The 21,355-nt window shown below is 36.4% G+C and overlaps 1 protein-coding gene across 1 annotated transcript in view; it reads left to right on the forward strand.

Annotated features, from left to right (window-relative positions):
- The window catches only part of TENM2 (teneurin transmembrane protein 2), a 3,004,989-nt gene that overhangs the window by 1,155,480 nt on the left and 1,828,154 nt on the right, over positions 1–21,355 (forward strand). The window contains exon 9 of the mRNA XM_060296575.1: positions 10,303–10,382. The gene's annotated coding sequence lies outside the window, so the exon portion shown is untranslated. The remainder of the gene's footprint in view (positions 1–10,302; positions 10,383–21,355) is intronic.

Here is a 21,355-nt window from a genome sequence, read left to right on the forward strand (position 1 = left end):
TTGGACAGTAAATTTGGGCAAAAGCATAACTTTGCAAGCCCTTTGATTTAATAGTTTTACTTTTAAGAATTAGTCTGAGGAAGAAGCAGATAGTGACAGGGACAAACATTTGGCTATAGTATCTTGTGTTTCCATGTTAACTGGGCGTTGGAAGTCCAAGATCAGGGAGCCAGCTTGATCAGACTCTGGTGAGAGCTCTCTTCCTCCTGGCTTTCAGTTGGCCACCTTCTCACTGTGTACTTACAGTGGGGAGAGAATGGCTCTGGTGTCTTCCTCTTCTCATAAGGTCACTAATCCCATCGTGCGGGCTCTACCCTCATGACCTCATCTAAACTTAATTACTTCCCAAAGGCCCCCTCCTTCTAAGACCATCACACTGATGGTTAGGACTTCAAACATATGAACTGGGGGGAGGGAGACACAGATATCTAGTCCTTAACAATGCCATAAAAGTATGAGGGGCTCAATGAAATAAGAATGGCAAAACATTGATATTACTAAACTCGGGCATTAGGTCCAGTTGGGCTTATTATATTATTTTCTCTACTTTTTGTATGGTTAAAATTTTTCATATAAAATCATTTTAACTGATGTGGTATGTAATGACATAGAAAAAATTTTCTAGTATATTTAACTAAAGAAGCAGGCTAATGAAACTTCAACAGATATAATCTGAAATTTTGGAGTAAAAAATGGCATATGTCTTTGTAGCCTGTATAGGGGGGAAAAAACCTGAAGAATAAAATATCAGAAGGTTTAGCAATTATAGCAGCAATGTTGGAGTTACATATAATTTCTTTTTTGACATTTTCATCAAAAATCATGTGTTATATTTTAATTAAAAAATGTTATAAAAACAATGCTTAGTACTAATAGTTAACCTAGACCTTTGAAAAATATAAATACTCTTTAAGCAGTCAATTTTTTTTGACATTAAGCACCTAATGTGTGTCAGGCCTTGTGTTTGAAGCTACAGATAAAAAAAGTAAGTAGGACACAGCCCCTTGTTCCCATCAAACAGGGAAATTAGGTATACAAATTAGGTAATCATAAAATATCATTGTAAAGGCTCTCGTAGCAGAGTACACAGAGAGCTATGGGAACTCACAGAGGAAAAGGAACGCATTATTTCATTTTCACTTTAGGTTTCCTAAAAAGCAAGCAAGGAAATGTTTTTAACTATTACTAGTGAACTACAAGACTGCTTGAGGTTTGAATTTTAAGTTGACATTTTTGTAGCTACTTCTTGTGAACTTGACACTTTTCCTAGAACCAATCTAGCTCTGGGCAACTCCATTTCTTCAGAGCTATTTCTTGGCTCCTAGACATGTTCCACCAAGCCTGGAGCCCAGCCAGTATTCTTAGGCAAGTGGAGATACTTCCAAGAATATAAGAGTTGGTTTAGGCATTGATTAAGACCTCATATTACAAGGAGAGCTGTGTTCCTTTATCCTTATTACTGGAGAGAAATGAAATAAATCCAGTTTTAATATCCCTTCCATTTGTGCAGAGTACACACTCAAGGCTTAAGACTGTCCATTACAGATCCAACGGTCACACGTGGACTGAGCAGGTGAAATGTGTCTAGTGCAATGCAATGTGCTGTAACTCCAAATTTGAAAACTTAATTTAAAAATTCAGTGTTTTTTTTAAACTCAGTTTTTTTGTTTTGTTTTTTACTTTTTAAGTGGGGCTACTAGAAAGTTTTTAAATTACTTGCGTGGCTTGCATTTGTGGCTTCACATTGAATAGCACTGGATTAAAAACTAAGTAAATGAGCACCCACGGTATCTCTAAATGCTGAAATTTTATGTGTTTTATTACATCTTTCTAACAGTTCTGTGTGGTAAGGATGGCATTTTACAGATGAGAAAAACATAGCACATGGCCCATAGGCTCACTTTCCAAGTTCACTGAAAATCTTTGGATGACTTGTTTTGTTTCATTTATTAAGAACTTCTTTTAGTATTCAGGTACTGTGGGGAAATGGACAAAACACACCTTTCATTTGGTATGTTATTTTGACCCTCATATTTCCCATGTGGTAAGGCAGACGCACATAAACAAGGAACAGTGTTCAAATTCTCAATCTCTCTCTGACTTTCTCTCACACATACACATACACATACATACACACACATGCATACATACGCACACATATGCACACGTCTAAAGACTTCTCCATCAGTTAAAATAGTCATTTAAAAATACACAGCTATAAAAAATTGTATGGCTCAAGGGAAATTTGAAGTCATCTTTTCCAGGAGATCTTGTCCTATGTCCCTGCCCCCCATCCTACCACCTTTCCCTCCTATCAAACCCTTTCTTCGGACTAGCTTTGGGCTAGAATGCCAATACCAGGTATAGATAAAAATCTGCTGTTCTGGAGGCAAGGAAAGGAGAGCTCCTGAAATTCTACTCCCTCCACCTCCCTCTTCAGCTCCTGAGGAAACGCTGGGTTTCCTCAGAACCCAGTTTGAAAAGGACAGTAAGGTCCAGAGAAGTGAATTTCAAGAACAGTATTTGGTTTTGCAGTATTAAAGGTCATACTTTCCGTATCATCAGCTGCACTTCTAGAAATAACCCAAAGCTTGATTCAGGATAGCAAGGATATACCTTCTTCATTCTAAGAAAAGGATCAAGTAAGGATCTTTTTTAGCTATGTAGCCTAAGAAGATAGGGTAAATAAAATACCTTAGAAAGAAACCAACCAAAACTAGTCAAACTAGCAGCATTTATCCACTTCCTGCAAAATTTCACAATAATAGTCTTGGTTTCCAGAGTTAACTTTTACATTTTCAGGAAAAGCCAAAGACTTTTTTAATTTCACATTTGAGACACATTTTCCTTTTGGAGCTAAGTGGATGTGGGCCTCCTTCCTTCCTGGTTTTGACCACAATTTCTTCTTAAGCAAAACACACCAGAAGCAGCCTGCTTTCACTCCACCCTTAAACTCTTCAGGTTTAGGATGGTCACATCTGGTAAGCAGATGGCTATCACTGAAGGCCTAAAGTAAGTGGAGACCCCCTTAGGTTCTCGGTTCCTGTATGCAGATGAGCTGAGAGTCAGAGTTGTTGTTTTATCCTCATCAGTGTTCTTCTTTGGGTACAAATAAAGCTTGGCCTCCTAACCTTTTCAGAGAACGTAACTCTCATTTCTCAGAAATCAATGATCAGGAGCTCAGGATTTGGTTCTGAATGAATATATGTCACTCTACTCTGCAGCACACCCAATGTTTACATTTTTATCTGTTGATATTTTAATTAACAATTTAAGTGCAGTGTTTGCCCTGTGAGTTCAATGGGAAAAACTCTGCAAATAAACAGCAGTTCCCTCTTGGACAATCACTCTGTAAATTAGCTTACTTTGTCAATAAAGTGCATGCCTATCAGGCTCTTCAAAGCAGCAGGGGTAAGGATGTTCATTTACTTAAGCAGTAGGTTCTACCATTAGCGTTTGTGATTGGTGTTAATTAGAACAGTGTGTGCGTATCTCTCTGCCACAGAGCCCACATTTTCAAAATCCTAGTAACAATCAAGCTATTAATGAATTAAGTACCTATGTTTGTGTTCTTTTTTTTAATCTAATTGAAACTTTTTGAACAATACCGTCTTGATAAGTGTTTGAGGACTGGTTTCTCAGTACTCTGACGGTTTCAATCATGCTTGATTTTGGTTTTTAAAAGAGCTTAATATACATATTTAACATACTAATTGAATTTCGGGGGTACAGTTGGGAAGCCTATGTGTTTTAGCTATTTGAGACAAAAGCTTTTATTTTGTTTTTTTTGCATTGAATGGGATTTGATAGAGTAAATGTTTTATTGTCCCAAAACCAAGCATTGAAGGCATGTAAATTGGATTTACTGGTATCCAAGAGAATTTAGAGAATGTTCTGAGGTATCTACGGGGATCTTAAGGTTGTGTTAACAAAGTTAGATAATTAGAATAGTTATGTAGATGATTGAGATGTTGGAGGTGGAGACGTGGGAGCCCTGGACTCTGCTGTCCAATGTGGAAGATAATACTATTTCCCTTTGCCTTAAGATATCCAGAGTGGCTAGATTGTTTTTAAGCTCTCTATCTCACTCTGCCTTGGGAGATATAATCTAAATATTTCTCAATCACCCTGAAACTGGACATCAAGCGAACCAGTGTAACTCAAAGCCATTTTCAATAGTGCTAACATTTAGAATGAGGAAAAGAAAGAAAAAGGGTTTATGTATTACTCTGTTGGGGAAAAAAATTTAAATGCTACTTTTTATCAGCAAGCCCATACTCCTCTGGAGAAGTTCAGAAACATTTCACTCCAGCTTTCTGCTTTGTGTTTGTCTGTACCTTACAGAAAATTTTTAAAACTTAAAATTTGTATACTCCTTGAGAATTTACTTACAGATCAAGTAAAAAAGTCATAATTGTTGTTTTGCTGTAGTTCATTTTCTGCTTAAATATCACCAATCACCCAGTAGAGTGAATTATTTATTTCTTAGCTTCCTTTCTGAATCCCAGTGATTTGTTTCTTGGGTATCTAAGGATCAGTTGCTACCATGTTTGTGGGTTCTTACATCTTTATAGGTACCAAGAGCTAAGGGTGTCTTTTTAATGGTTAGAAAAGCCAAAAGAAATCTACAGAAACATTTAGAAACAATTATAATTTAGTATCTAGTTTTCTTAAAAATATTTATGGCTATGGCTTTAGAAAATGGAATTTGTCATGTTAATGGATTCTAGCCTTATTAGCCCCTAATTCTTATGTACTCCTGATTTCATGCTCCTCTGCTGATAACATCCCTCATCGTTCAGTAGTAACAATGTGGCCTGTCACAAAAGGATTTTTACCATAGGTAGAATAATCACAAGATGAAGACACTTTAAATAATATGAAAGTAAAACCAGAAATGTCCAAAATGCATGGAAATCTAATTTGTTTCTAAACTATGTGCTTTGACAGGAAGGGGGACGAATGGTTCTACAAATTAACAAATACCTTTACATTTGTGTATTCTTTGTATGTGGCAATTTTATATTTAAGGAGGTTTTTTTTTTTTTTTCCCTTTACATTGAAGTCTGTAGATCTTGGGGGAGAAAATGGATCCTGTTGCCTATCCCACACTTCATTTTCCTTCTTTCCTAGTTTTTAAATAATGTCTTAACTGCAAGGGAGAAATTTCTCATAGAGACACAACATAAACTCTTCTTGGTAGAACTGGTAGAAAAATCAACACAGTGAATTAAATTTCTAATGAAAATGTTTTGTGTTGTGAGGAGACAAACAGATCATTTTTTTCTACTGTTAGATGCTTGGAATTTGCAGGCTATATCTGTTCTCTTTCTTAAAGCAACACCAACAAAAAGAAATTAAAGGGAGTGTTTTAAAAGAAAATCAGCTACATATATATAAAATTCATATATATGTAATTTTATATGAGCAATTTTCATCACCCAAGAATACTCTTGAAACTTATGTCTGTACCTACATACGCAACAATTATCACTTCCATTAGTAATGGGTATGTGTGTTTACATGTTTTATTTGCTTGTTGCTTTTTGAAAGAAAATAAAATTCATAATGTGTAAGCTTTGAAACTTAAGTTTTTAGGAGATCTTTCTTAAGTTTGATAACCTAGCTCTAAAAATTAAAAGAAAAATATTTGGACTACATCTGAAATAGAAAAAAAAAATGGACCAAGCAAATGCACTATTATTTTTTTTTAAGTGTCTTATTCTAAATAAGATTTAGGTCACAGTTTCATCACTGATAAGAATTAATCTACTGCATGCATTTTGACTTTTTTTTTTAGAACCATTAAGTCCGAATCGCAGAATTATGATATCCTTTTCTTAAAAAGACCAATCCTTTTTAAAACAATAAGCACTTTCATGGATGGCCTACTTCAGATGACATTAAAGGAGATACAATAAATTCATATAATATTTTTAAAGATTTCATGAAGAGAGAGAGAGGAAAAAAACTGCTTAGGTCCGCTGAGAATCGGTGTACTTCCGTATAATATCAGAGATTTGCAGGTTTTTCCTAGCCTGAGGCATGGGAAAGATAAAGCATTGATTTGGTCTTAAAAGATTTTTGTAAGTAAATGTATACAAAGTGTTTATAAAGGCTCTTGGAGTATGTTGGGAAAACATACTGAAAAGATGCTGCTGAATTTATAAATGCAGACATTAATAGTAGTCAAGATCACAATGTTCCTATTTGTTGTAAATTATAAGTTTTATTTTTTATATTATAAAAAAGATATAAGCTTAGCCCCAATGACACTGCGTGGATATAAGGGTTGCTAATATTGCAAATATTAATGCATGTTCCTTCATCACAATAAAGCTACATCTGACTTACATGACCTTTGGAATAAGGGAAAATCTGACTTCATTTTGAATTTTGCATTCACTGAATAGGCAAATATTTCTTCTTTTTTTTGATTTTTTAAAAAAAAATTTATTAGAGTGTAGTTGATTTACAGTGTTGTGTTAGTTTCTGCTGTACAGCAAAGTGAATCAGTTATATATATACATATATCCACCCTGTTGTAGACTCTTTTCCCATATAGGTCATTACAAAGCATTGAGTAGATTTCCCTGTGCTATACAGTAGGTCCTTATTAGTTATCTATTTTATATGTAGTAGTGTGTATATGTCAATCCCAATCTTCCAATTTATCCCTCTGCCCCCATTTCTCCCCCAGTAACCATATGTCTGTGTTTTACATCTGTGACTCTGTTTCTGTTTTGTAAATAAGTTCATGTGTACCATTTCTTTAGATTCCACATATAAGTGATATATGATATTTGTCTTTCTCTGTCTGATTTACTTCACTCAGTATGACAGTCTCTATGTTCATCCATGTTGCCACAAATGGCATTATTTCGTTCTTTTTTATGGCTGAATAGTATTCCATTGTATATATGTACCACATCTTCTTTATCCATTCCTCTGTCGATGGACATTTAGGTTGCTTCCTTGTCTTGGCTATTGTAAATAGTGTTGCAATGAATATTGGGGTGTATGTATCTTTTTGAATTATGGTTTTCTCCAGATATATGCCCAGGAATGAGATTGCTGGATCATATGGTAGTTCTATTTTTATTTTTTTAAGGAACCTCCATACTGTTCTCCATAATGGTTGTACTAATTTATATTCCCACCAACTGTGTAGCAGGGTTCCCGCTTCTCTTAATTAAAAAAAAAAAAAAAAAAAATTGTGTATTTTTTTTTTAAATTGAAGCAGACACTCTCAGTTTCTTGCTTATATCTTCCCACCCCCATCTCCAACAGACCATTTGGGAGCATGTCAACTCCAAAATGAGTCACCACTGCCAGTACTGGAGACTCTTGGCCTGAAAGATCTCTGAGCTCTGGAGCCCAATTCTGCCTATGCATGAGGCAGGCTGGAAGTGCCAGGGTACTAATAATGCCCTTGGGAAGCAATGCCCAATTAATGACTGAAGGGAACTGATTGACAAAAGATCACCTCTCTTGTCCCTCAAGAGAAAGATCTCTGAGGCATGTGCTCTGCGCTGCTTCCCAGAGCCCCCATGGGATTATGCTCCAGCTGTCCACAGAGGCTGCCAGTGTGCACTTGATTAGCTTTCTTCCCTTTCCTGTCTTACTTCCCTACTTCTCTATCAATGTTTCCTGAGGCCATTTCCCAATAAACTACATAAAAATAATTCTTGTTTTAGGACCTGCTTCTAGGAAAATCCAACGACAGTCATGTGTACCTTTTGATTTGGTTATATATTAATGAGGTTAAAAAATCTATAAGATAGGGCTTCCCTGGTGGCGCAGTGGTTGAGAGTCCACCTGCTGGTGGTTGAGAGTCCACCTGCTGGTGCAGGGGACACGGGTTCGTGCCCCAGTCTGGGAGAATCCCACATGCCGCGGAGCGGCTGGGCCCGTGAGCCATGGCCGCTGAGCCTGCGCGTCCGGAGCCTGTGCTCCGCAACGAGAGAGGCCACAACAGTGAGAGGCCCGCGTACTGCAAAAAATAAATAAATAAATAAGATAGAGTGTGTAAAGAAAAGTAATTCTCCTTGCTATCCTTGTCCCCAGCAGTAAAACACTTATAGGTATGGACAAGAGAAGTCCTTGCCTTGTTCCATATGTTTTAGAGAGTTTTACGTGTCTCAAAAACACAAAGAAATAAGTTTATTGAAAAGATGAGATATTTTACTCTCAGGTTCTGGAATTTAAAGCTGACACAGGGCTGCTTATCACCCTTAAGATCCCAGTTCAGACACCAGGAAAGTGCTTCTTCAGACCTCTTGCCTCTTGTCTTAAAAAGGCAAATAAATGAGTTCAAATGCTCTGAAGGTTGTGGGTTGTGTCACAGCCAACACTGAAGACGGACACTGCTTCAGAGTGCAGGGAGGTTTTGAGCAGGGAAGCACTTAAATAAAAGACAAATTAATTAACTTGTCAAGTTCTTTCTTTCAGCATACGTGTAATAGATTCATGAATGATGAAATAGTATTTCCCAGTAGCTCTGAATATCCATTTCTTGTTCTCGTCCTATTCCAATTTGTGGTTCTGAGGTAGTCATGAATTAGCATGGTGTGCACCACAGTTGTACATGGAAACTGAAGAATTTTTAAATTACTAAACAATATATATTTTTAAATTTGTGTATATTATACAAATCTATACAAATACATTTGAAGCGTTATGAAGTGTGATACAGATTTCTTACATTACTCACTAGAGAGACAATGAATGCTAAAATTATATTTTATTTTTATAAAACTATATATTTTAAAACATTAAGTTAAATTTCAAAAAAGCATTTTAGTTTTATTTGAATAATTTTTAAAATTATATTTATTCTAATTTATATTTTTAATATGTAATTCAGTTATTTTAAAATAAAATAATTTTGAAAGCATAATAGTGCTTTCATTTTGGTATACATTTCCTTTCATTTACATTTTTAATAAAATTATATTTGAATTTTGCAAACATTGGATTTAATTACTTTTTTATATAATTGTGGTTGTATACAAGGCAAAACTGGGATAGAAATTTAAAATGTCAAACTGGAGCTCAGGAAACAAAAGACAAAGTTTAAAAGAAAAAGCAAATCTTCAAAGAGGTGGTATAGTTAAATTTTTTAAATCTTGAAAAATGAAAGTAAGTAGACTTCTACCAAACATGATCCAAGTATTCATGAAAAGGGTGTTATATATTCTTTACTTAATGAATATTTAATTTCTGCTCAAAACAAGGAAGAGGAATAAGAAAAGTATTTTCATCAATTGACTTGAACAGGTCAAACGATCATCTGCACTGCAATAGCAGAGTTGAGTAGGTACTTTGGATGCAATTATGCAATCATTAATTATTTGGAAATCTTGTTAGATGAATCAGTTTCTAAGCTCAGGGAGATATGACCAGTGAAGTTGACTTTCCGTACATACTAAAGATACAGTAAAGAAATCTGAATTTTAGGTTGAATGATATTCAGGCACCATCTCTCCTTAGTTAAGGTGGAGACACAGTATCGACCATTCTCTAATTTAGTGCAATGCTGTGGTTAAAAACTCCATTGTGATAAGAGGGTTCCCTAAGCATCTAATTCTCATTTTTTTTACATAACTGAAAAAACCTCTCTATTTCCTGTTCCTTTACAATATACTAATAAGTACGACTTTGGAAGAATCATATACAATTTATTTTAGTCTTTGCAATGAATTGAAATTGAGACATTATGGAGTCCTTGCAAGGAATCCTCATTTTTGAATTTGACACTCTCAGCATTTAAATGGTACTCCTTGAAAAGATTCATACCTTTAAAAAAAAAAAAAAAAGATAAATTTCAGCTCTGTGAAGAGAATGTGGGGAAATTAATGCCTTTGAAAAATGTCTTGAAACTCAAGATTGCTTTATAGAAACAGATTGTGTGGTATGATCTTGTTTCTATTCCACTAACCTTTTTTTGTTTCCATATTTTGGACTGTTTTTGATAGAACACTCTATTGATGGAAATACAGACATCCAAGAAAAACATAAATTTTTTATATGATCAGAAGGGACTGCTTTTCCATAAATGATGGGGTTCACTGAATTTCTAGGCATAAAGTATCTTTTACTATATGTGATTTTTTTTATGAAACAACATTCAGGAAAGAGGTTCCATGAGCCAAAAGGGAATATAATGTGTCAGATTATATTGATTGAGTGAGAGATCATAATGAGAATAATAACAGCTAAAATTTATCCTGGATTTTTCTTCTAAAGAGCTAAAAAGTATTTTATGTATTGTTATACAGAGCTTTATTTTTCACCCTGTAGGAAGAATAATTTTCAGGAGGATGCTGACCCACCAGGAGGCCATAAGGAAATAGTTTCATTAACCCTTGGTGCCAGGCGAGGTAAGAAGAATATTTATTTTTCCAGGGCCTAAGATGAAATGAAACACACATAGTCATTCTGATCATAAAGCCTTGAAGTCCCTGTGGCCCCATTTCATGATCTGCAAGTGATTTAAGTAAAAACACTGAGAGTATATAAATTTGGAAATTCTTCTAAGACATTTCCTCCTTTTGTAGAATTCTCAAGGTTCACTTTTCTTAGCCCTAACTGTCTATCTATCTTCATAATTTTTTTTTTCTTTTGGTGGGGGGAGGGGGTACTGAACTGGTGATGCGTGCTAGCCATTTTTCAAGATCGGCCTCCATCTAGGCGACAGGAAGGAGGCAGGTTTAGAGCCAAATAATCGTAATATTTAAAATCGACAGTATGCTGTTTCTCAGATGATCAGCTATTGAGATGAAAATAAACAAACTAAACAAAGGGAAGTGATTTGCTTAATATCACTCAAATCTCTAGCATCTGAATAAGTCTCCTTCCTCTTCCCTTGATGGTTCCAGGGGGCAGGGCTTTGAAGGAAAATCACTAATATATTAGCTTGTATTACATTTGAGCTGAACCACTGATAAGGCATGTATTAAAGTCCTTTCCATATTACAGAGTAAAGCAAAATAAAGGCTATGATATTTGTTCCCATTCCTCCAGTTCTTTCCAAGTTCAGCATGCCAAATTCTTATTGACACACCATTCCAAAAGGGCTGCTCCTTTACTTTCCTGGAGGGAGAAGTTATTAATTTATTTGCTATCATTGTTTTCAACTCTAAATGAGTAAATAAAGAACTTTTCTTTAATAAAGAGGTAATTTTGTACAACCTTAGTATAGAATCTTCTCTAGAATATCCCCAACATCTATTTCCCTTGTCTCTGAATGAACACCTCCAGGGATTAGCATTCTCTCCACTACAAGGAAGTTTTATTAATTACTAGACCATTTTTAATGTTAATGTTTAAGCATTTCTTATTATAGTGAACTACCATCTGCCTTTTTCTTTTGTATAGCCACTGGCCCTAGTTTTGCCCTCAAGGGCAACACAGATTAAAATGAGTTCTTCCTTGTCACAGTTATTTTTATATTTGAGGAGAGCAACCTCATCATTCTTTTAATTCATCTCTTCTCCAAGATAATGTATTTGCAAAGAACAAAAATAAGATGACCCCTTTAATTTTGAATTAAAATTAGAAAAAGATAACTAAGATGTGTGTGTGTGTGCATATATATGTATATATATATCACCTTTAAGAGAAGTGGTAGGTCGTCTAAAAGTCTTCTATCCTGAAGCATGGTGAAGAATACATCCAATATCTAGTCATTTCTGTATTGCCGTGGTTCAATTTTTTGCTGTAATTGGTTAATTTGTACCTCTTTGTTAACTAAGAAGACTGGATTGTGTGATTATTTTGTCTCCCAGATCTAAATGTCTTGTCCTCACCATATATATTGAACAAAACATTATCAGGCTTACTGCTTCCTTGAAATTCTGTTTGCTTTTGGTGTCCTTAATCCACAGTTTCTGGGTATATTCTAAAGCATACCGTAAGCTGAAGATGAATGCTTTGAGAAAACTGTACTAGGACATTAGAGCCCCCAGAAGTCCAAAAACGAGTAACAGCAAACCCCCTACTTTTGTACATTTCCCAGAATTTTAAGTGACTCTGACAAAACTGGTTCAACAGATTTTTGGAGCTGTGAAGGCTCTCAGATCCTAGTCTGGTTTGTCCAAGATAACATACCTTATTATATTAATGAAAACAGTCTGTGTTGTTTGTTTTGGTGGGGAGGAAGAGGACAAATTAGTTTTTAATATTATCTTATATAAGGACTGATTCTGAGTTAATTGTAGACTAAAGGTTCAGTGTAGTTTATAGGAGTGTCACAGTTTGTGAGGCCAGATCTGAACAGTAGTTCTCCTTTTATAGAGGGAATGCTGCTTAAGATACGAAGGGCACAAACTGATTTTAAATTTAATAAAATTCAATAAAACAAATAAAAATTAAAATGTTTCATTTTTAAACAGCCAATTTTAGTTGCAAATCCAATACAGAACTCAAGTCTTCCAATGCCAATTTAGCTTTTTCTGTTACAGTAATAGGCAGCTGCCTGGAATCTACCTATAGTTCATTATTCTTAATTATGAGATTATTTGTATCATTTGAGATAAAATGTGGGCATTTTTAAACTTACAACTCGGATTAATCAGCTGAAGTTACAGTGTGAAAGTTTTTGATTCAGGAACACAAACTGATGTTTGTTTTTACTCCTGAAAAAAATACTAAGTCAGAAAGTTGAGGGAGAATAAAGTAGCACTCTGGTCTCCAACTGGATGGTCCAATATTTCTTGCTAAGACTCATTTCCAGATTTTGGTGTGTGTGTGGTGTGTGTGTGCGCACTTGGGCGTGCACGCGTTTTCTCTAGGGCTTTCCTACAGCACTACTAATAATCTCATGAACACTGCACAGATGTTTTCCCCATTCTCTGGCATGCTTATTTTTCAAGTGGCTTCTGAGAGCAGATGTTCCCATGTGTCTTTGTAACTGCTTTTCAGTTGATGTTTTTGCAACATTGAAAAAAAACAGTAGGGGAGGAATACTAAAGAAGACCAGTTACAGAAGAAAAATAAAGAGTAGTGTATGTTTAACTTTATTATGAGTCTGTGAAAGAAACTCCATTCAGTTCAGTTGAATTTAACAAGTATTTATTGAGAACCTACATGTAAGGCCCTTGGCTTAGTTCTGGGAAGGTTCAAAGCAGACAGATGCCATAGGTTGGAGGAAGGATATTTGCAAAACAAGAACACATTCACAAGGCATATATGTGAGGTGGTATCTCAGGCAGAAGGCAAGAACAAAGTATGAAAGTTTAGAACATATGCAAAGAAAAGTAAAATTATCAGCAGAGTCTGGATATTGCCTCACGTGGTAGAATAGTTGAGAATTTAGATTCAGAAGGTGATTTAAGGCTACAGTATAAAGAACCATGAACGGCGACCAAGGAGCTTGTGATTAAGTGGATTTGTACTGGTGAATGTTTTTGAGTGGAGGAGTAGCACAATCAGAGCCAGGTATTTTGGAGAGTTATTGTGGCCGTCATGTGTAAGAAGGATTGTGGAAAATGAAAACAATAGGGCTAAGGAATCACAGCTATCATTCTACTAGTGATGAAATAATAAGGTGGGGTGTCATTTGTAAAAATGAGAGCATTATAGGTGGAAAGATATTGAGGTTAGAGAATCATTGTGTATACACAATGTATATTGTGTTACTTTTGCTTCTTTCCCTCCTAAAAATGTGAGCTAGATAGACAGGGAGAACAGTGCTTCCAGTAATAGAGACGAGGATATCAAAAAAAAAAAAAAGATAATGTATGGTTAGAGATTATGAGTTTGATTTGCTTGTAATACATGCACTTGTTAACGTCCAATAGGCAGTGAACATCTAGTGTCAGGAAGAGAGTTTCAAGCTAGACATAAATATACCATGAGGCTTTCTGTATAGAAGTGCACAGTTAGTAACAAAGAGGCTAAGACTGGGAAAGAGGATCAAGAACAAGACTGTGGCAATTATTGTTGTTCTGAGAAGGGGATAGAGGAACAAGAGGAGCTGGCTAAGTTGACTTAGACTGCAAGTTCAGTGAGGTAGCAAGAAAAGTCTTAATAATTAGAGTAGAGCTTCCCTGGTTGCACAGTGGTTGAGAGTCCGCCTGCCGATGCAGGGGACGCGGGTTCGTGCCCCGGTCTGGGAAGATCCCACGTGCCGCGGAGCGGCTGGGCCCGTGAGCTGTGGCCGCTGAGCCTGCGCGTCCGGAGCCTGTGCTCCGCAATGGGAGAGGCCACAACAGTGAGAGGCCCTCGTACCGCAAAAATAATAATAATAATAATAATTAGAGTAGAAGAATGGTCCCCAAAGAGGGAAGACTCTACCTAAATTCCGAACAGCAGAGATTGTTAGAGGAATAAGGAAGGATTAAAGGATTTGGTGATGGTAAGGTTTTTATGACAAATACTTAATACATTTTGGTTGATAGTTGGAGTAGAAATGACAATTTCACTGTATGCTTTAGTTAGCTAATGTGTTTTAGATAGAGAAGTTTCATATTTATTTTGCATTGAAAGACTGTACTTTAGCTTATTTTAGGGCCAAAACACTGAAAATATAAACACATTTGAGGATAATCTACATAATGCTGAATGAATTTCTGATTTTTCACTAATCATGCTAGTGGAAGGCTGAGAGCCTTGAGCTTGTCCGGGGAAACCTCAGCTCCCAAGCTTGGTGACAAAAATTGTATCATTTCTCATTTTCCTCCCTGCCAGATTCCCTCATTGCAAAGTTTCTTCTCTATGGATCTATTTGTCACTCATATCTGCCCCCAGATGACCTTTCCCTGTTTCTTACTATCCTAATTTTGCCTAATGATGGTGATATTATACCATGACAGGACATCATTTCCCAGAACCCATAGATTGGCTTTCTAGGGTAATCTTCTTGTAAGGGTCTTCTATTCTGGGCTTGTTGCTTTAGAAGCTTTTGAAGGCAAAACTTGGTTTCTCAGCAGATGAATTTCTTTAAGATCTCGGTTGGTTCTAATTGTTAAAGATCATCATTTCCAATAGAATAAAGAAGGATATGATAGTTAAATCCATTGCTGTACATTTTCGAATTCTTAGAAATCGATTCTTTACGTTCCACCCAAGTCTTCTTCCCAAACATTTAAAAGTTTGGTCCAGGAGAAAGTGGTTTCTTTTGCAGTCCACCTGTTTTCCCCAACAGATAATCTCAGTATTACAGAGAAACTTCACCACTCCTCCCAATCACCAAACAAAATAAATGCAATTATATGTAGGAGGTGATACAACTTTAAACATATGGATGAAATATAGAATTGATTGTAACAGGGGGAGAACTTTCTTACATGACTCACAGCTAAAGATGATTTAAATCACCTGAACAATGACAAATGCAGAATCAGAGAAGGACAACATGAGATTTATTATGGACAAGTACCAAGTAATGTATTCATGTGGCAAAAAGCCATCAGATATTCAGTGTATAGAGGGCAACTGGCCACTTTGTGCTTCCAAGGGGACTGAGGACAGTCATTGTTAATGGGCCTGCTTTAAAGAGCCGCAGAGCCACAGAGAATGCACAGTCTGACCCGGATTACTTAGAAAGCATTGGTCTGTACCAGAAAGATGTGATCAGGCTCAGGTTCTCATCATAATTGTAACTCCAACTTGCTGTGTGGCTTTAGGCAAAGTGCTTAATCCCTCTTCACTGTGGTTCCTTTAGTTTTAAGATAAGTGAGGGGAGAAGCATGTTCCCTTACAGAATTAACATCGATATAAAATAAGACCATAATATATATCGATTGACTTGGAAAGAGGTCCCTTGTTAAAACTGTTTAAAATTAGGACACAACAGCAAAAAAAATAGATCATAATCCCTTGTTACTATCCCACCCCAGCATATACACGCACTGGCCATAATCATATATAAAATGGCAATTTTCTATTTCTCCTTTATATTTTTCCTTGTTCTCTAATTCGTTTTTATGGCCAACATCTTTTATTTCAATGATTCCCATTTTGGTCGGAGAGAGAAAAAGAGAGGAATAGAATGAGAAACATAAGTATGTAAAAAATGAAAATTTTACATGCTTTAAAGAGAGAAAGGTACGAAGAGATTCCAAGATTAGCTTTAGCAAAGCATGATGTTTTACATAAGAATCTTGACAACATATAGAAAGAATAGAAGGAATTTGCCACATTATAAAGAGAGTACACTTACTGCATTTGGGGCAAATAGTAATTAAATGAGTACATCATGTGGCTTTAAGCCCTGACTTCAGTATTAATGGAATAAGGAAAAAGCAACTTTGGACTCAGGGACTAAGAATTCCATGTGAATGAACCCATGCAAGGCAGCTTTGAAAAAGTTTCTAGGCTCACCTTAGGGTAGAAAAGGAGTTGGAACTTTTAAGCATTTATCTTGTATCTCTGCTCTGACATTTGGCATTTTCAAAGACCCAAAACAGTATTTTGGAGCAGTAAATATCAGTAAATAGTAAGCTGTTGTTATCTTTGACAATAATGTTACCACATCTCTCCTTAGACCCAGGGGCACTCTCTCCTTATACTTCCCTTCCATTCAGAAAGCACACACCCCCATCCCAGCATGCTAGTCAGAGCTTCATCTCTCAGTGCAGCTCTTGCTCTTTTGGGAGTGGGGTGGACTGGGATGGAGGGGAAAGGCTTTGGAAACCAAAAAGGAATTTCCCTTCTCCATTTATTCTAAACCTCTGTGTAAACAATACGATCGCTTTGTTAATACAACTTGCAGGTGTATGCCTCTCACTTGTCTACAAAAAGCCCAGTAAACATCAGTCTTTGTGACTTGCTTAGCTTTGCAAAAAAATTAAATAATAGGAATCATTCTAATTGTTCAAGGCCCAAGTTGCAAAAATAAAAGTTATACCTTCTCTCCACTTAAAAAAAAAAAAAAAAAATAGTAGCTATCTCTTTTAACTATCTTCCAGGAAGGCAGGAAGGGAGGAGGCACAGGAAAAAGAGGATCTGGAGGAAAAAAAAAGAGAGGTGCTCTTGGCAGTAGTTTTTCAAGCGTAAGTGAAGATAGATCACCTTAGAGACAGTAATGTGAGTCAACAGTCCAATGGGATTCTATTTGCCAAAATAGTAATTAAACACAAACAAACCAAAATGCCTCTCCAACTTTTCTGGGAACTATTGATAGTGTGGTGGGATATGTTGGTGCCTATATCCCCTTTTATACAAATTTTCTGACTGAAAAAGAGTAGCAGTCATGCCTACAAAAAAGAAAATAATGTGGAAAACAAGGTGATCACTGGATTTCAGATCTGAGAGGTGTTACTGGGAAAAAACACATATTTACAGGCACATACACACACCCAGAAGTGCTAGGTGAAGGGATCCATGTTGCTACTCTGTATTCCACCTTTTACTTCGTTCTTAAGGATTATATTAATAGTCTGCTCTTTGTCTTCCTGAAAGAGAGAAAGGAGAGTAAGCCAAATAAAAAACTGCAGTCATTGTCAGTAGGTGATATCTTTTATGGTTGCTCCATTAGAACAACTTTAAAAAAAATTGAGAAGGGGACTTTTTTTTTTTTTTTTTTTTTTTTTTTTGCTGTACACGGGGCTCTCACTGCTGTGGCCTCTCCCATCGCGGAGCACAGGCTCTGGGGCACGAACCCGTGTCCCCTGCATCGGCAGGCAGACTCTGAGCCAACAGGGAAGCCCAGGGATTTTTTTATATATGTATCTAACATAGTAGAAAAGATATTCTACATGCTTACACTAGACTTCCCCTGAGAGAGCAAGTTGTGCTTAAGGAAATACCTTGAGAAGCCATTTAAAGTAGTGGGTGAGACTCTTTCAGGAATTAACAGGAGACAAGATAATAAAATGGTAGCTAAATTTCTCTGTATTGTAAATGACCTAGGAGAAGTGAGAAGGGAAAAAAGGAGATAGCTAAAAATATCCAAAGACATTTTTTGAATTTATTGAAGTATAATTGACGTACAATGTTATATGTTTCCAGGTGTACAACTTAGTGATTCAGTGCTTTTGTATACTGTGAAATGATCACCACAGTAAGACAAATTAAGATCTATCACCCTACAGAGTTACAGAATCTATTTTTTAATTGGCATCATTTTGTTTTATTTATTTTATTTTTTAAAACATCTTTATTGGAGTATAACTGCTTTACAATGGTGTGTTAGTTGCTGCTGTATAAAAAAGTGAATCAGCCATATTCATACATATATCCCCATATCCCCTCCCTCTTGCGTCTGCCTCCCACCCTCCCTATCCTGCCCATATAGGTGGTCACAAAGCACTGAGCTGATCTCCCTGCGCTATGGCGCTCTGCGGGTGCTTCCCACGAGCTATCCATTTTACATTCGGTAGTGTGTATATGTCCATGCCACTGTCTCACTTTGTCCCAGCTTCCCCTTTCCCCTCTGCACAGTTACAGAATTTATTCCCTTGTGATGAGAACTTTTAAATTTGCTCTCTTAGCAACTTTCAAATATGCAGTACAGGATTATTAACTATGGTTTTCATGCTGTACACTACATTCCCCTGACTTACTTTTATTTTTATACCTGCAAGTTTGTACCTTTAGATTCCCTTCGCTCATTTTTTTTTAACATCTTTATTGGAGTATAATTGCTTTACAACGGTGTGTTAGTTTCTCCTTTATAACAAAGTGAATCAGTTATACATATAGATATATCCCCATGTCTCTTCCCTCTTGCATCTCCCTCCCTCCCACCCTCCCTGCCCACCCCCCTAGGTGGTCACAAAGCACCGAGCTGATCTCCCTGTGCTACGCGGCTGCTTCCCACTAGAGATCTATTTTACATTTGGTAGTATATATATGTCCATGCCACTCTCTCACTTTGTCCCAGCTTACCATTCCCCCTCCCCGTATCCTCAAGTCCATTCTCCAGTAGGTCTGTGTCTTTATTCCCGTCTTGCTCCTAGGTTCTTCATGGCCATTTTTTTTTTTTTTTTTTAGATTCCATATATATGTGTTAGCATACGGTATTTGTCTTTCTCTTTCTGACTCACTTCACTCTGTATGACAGACTCTAGGTCCATCCACCTCACTACAGATAACTCAATTTCGTTTCTTTTTATGCCTGAGTAATATTCCATTGTATATATGTGTCACATCTTCTTTATCCAGTCATCTGTTGATGGACACTTAGGTTGCTTCCATGTCCTGGCTGTTGTAAATAGAGCTGCAGTGAACATTGTGGTACATGACTCTTTTTGAATTATGGTTTTCTCAGGGTATATGCCCAGTAGTAGGATTGCTGGGTCGTATGGTAGTTCTATTTTTAGTTTTTTAAGGAACCTCCATAATGTTCTCCATAGTGGCTGTATCAATTTACATTCCCACCAACAGTGCAAGAGGGTTCCCTTTTCTCCACACCCTCTCCAGCATTTATTGTTTGTAGATTTTTTGATATGGCCATTCTGACTGGTGTGAGATGATATCTCATTGTAGTTTTGGTTTGCATTTCTCTAATGATTAATGATGTTGAGCATTCTTTCATGTGTTTGTTGGCAGTCTGTATATCTTCTTTGAAGAAATGTCTACTTAGGTCTTCTGCCCATTTTTGGATTGGGTTGTTTGTTTTTTTGATATTGAGCTGCATGAGCCACTTATAAATTTGGAGATTAATCCTTTGTCAGTTGCTTCATTTGCAAATATTTTCTCCCATTCTGAGGGTTCTCTTTTTGTCTTGTTTATGGTTTCCTTTGCTGTGCAAAAGCTTTTAAGTTTCATTAGGTCCCATTTGTTTATTTTTGTTTTTATTTCCATTTCTCTAGGAGGTGGGTCAAAAAGGATCTTTCTGTGATTTATGTCATAGATTGTTCTGCCTATGTTTTCCTCTAAGTGTTTGATAGTGTCTTGGCTTACATTTAGGTCTTTAATCCATTTTGAGTTTATTTTTTGTGTATGGTGTTAGGGAGTGTTCTAATTTCATTCTTTTACATGTAGCTGTCCAGTTTTCCCAGCACCACTTATTGAAGAGGCTGTCTTTTCTCCACTGTGTATTCTTGTCTCCTTTGTCAAAGATACGGTGACCATATGTGTGTGGGTTTATCTCTGGGCTTTCTATCCTGTTTCATTGATCTATATTTCTGTTTTTGTGCCAGTACCATACTGTCTTTATTACAGTAGCTTTGTAGTGTAGTCTGAAGCCTGGGAGCCTGACTCCTCAGCCCTGTTTTTCTTTCTCAGGATTGCTTTGGCTATTCGGGGTCTTTTGTGTTTCCATACAAATTGTGAAAATTTTTGTTCTACTAATGTGAAAAATGCTATTGGTAGTTTGATAGGGATTGCATTGAATCTGTAGATTGCTTTGGGTAGAATAGTCATTTTCACAATGTTGATTCTTCCAATCCAAGAACATGGTATATCTCTCCATCTATTTGTATCATCTTTAATTTCTTTCATCAGTGTCTTATAATTATCTGCAAACAGGTCTTTTGTCTCCTTAGGTAGGTTTATTCCTAGATATTTTATGCTTTTTGTTGCAATGGTAAATTGGAATGTTTTATTCTTTCACTTTCAGATTTTTCATCATTAGTGTATAGGAATGCAAGAGATTTCTGTGCATTAATTTTGTATCCTGCTACTTTACCAAATTCATTGATTAGCTCTAGTAGTTTTCTGGTGGCATCTTTAGGATTCTCTATGTATAGTATCATGTCATCTGCAAATTAGTGACAGCTTTACTTCTTCTTTTCTTATTTGGATTCCTTTTATTTCTTTTTCTTTTCTGATTGCTGTGGCTAAAACTTCCAAAACTATGTTGAATAATAGTGGTGAGAGTGGGCAACCTTGTCTTGTTCCTGATCTTAGTGGAAATGGTTTCAGTTTTTCACCATTGAGGATGATGTTGGCTGTGGGTTTGTCATATATGGACTTTATTATGTTGAGGTAAGTTCCCTGTATGCCTACTTTCTGGAGGGTTTTTATCATAAATGGGTGATGAATTTTGTCAAAAGCTTTCTCTGCATCTATTGAGATGATCATATGGTTTTTCTTCTTCAATTTGTTAATATGGTGTATCACATTGATTGTTTGCGTATATTGAAGAATCCTTGCATTCCTGGGATAAACCCCACTTGATCATGGTGTATGATCCTTTTAATGTGCTGTTGGATTCTGTTTGCTAGTATTTTGTTGAGGATTTTTGCATCTATGATCATCAGTGATATTGGCCTGTAGTTTTCTTTTTTTGTGACATCTTTGTCTGGTTTTGGTATCAGGATGATGGTGGCCTCGTAGAGTGCGTTTCGGAGTGTTCCTTCCTCTGCTATATTTTGGAAGAGTTTGAGAAGGATAGGTGTTAGCTCTTCTCTAAATGTTTGATAGAATTCACCGGTGAAGCCATCTGGTCCTGGACTTTTGTTTG

The sequence above is a fragment of the Globicephala melas genome, chromosome 3 (genome assembly GCF_963455315.2).
Source record: "Globicephala melas chromosome 3, mGloMel1.2, whole genome shotgun sequence".
Taxonomy (NCBI): Eukaryota; Metazoa; Chordata; class Mammalia; order Artiodactyla; family Delphinidae; genus Globicephala; species Globicephala melas.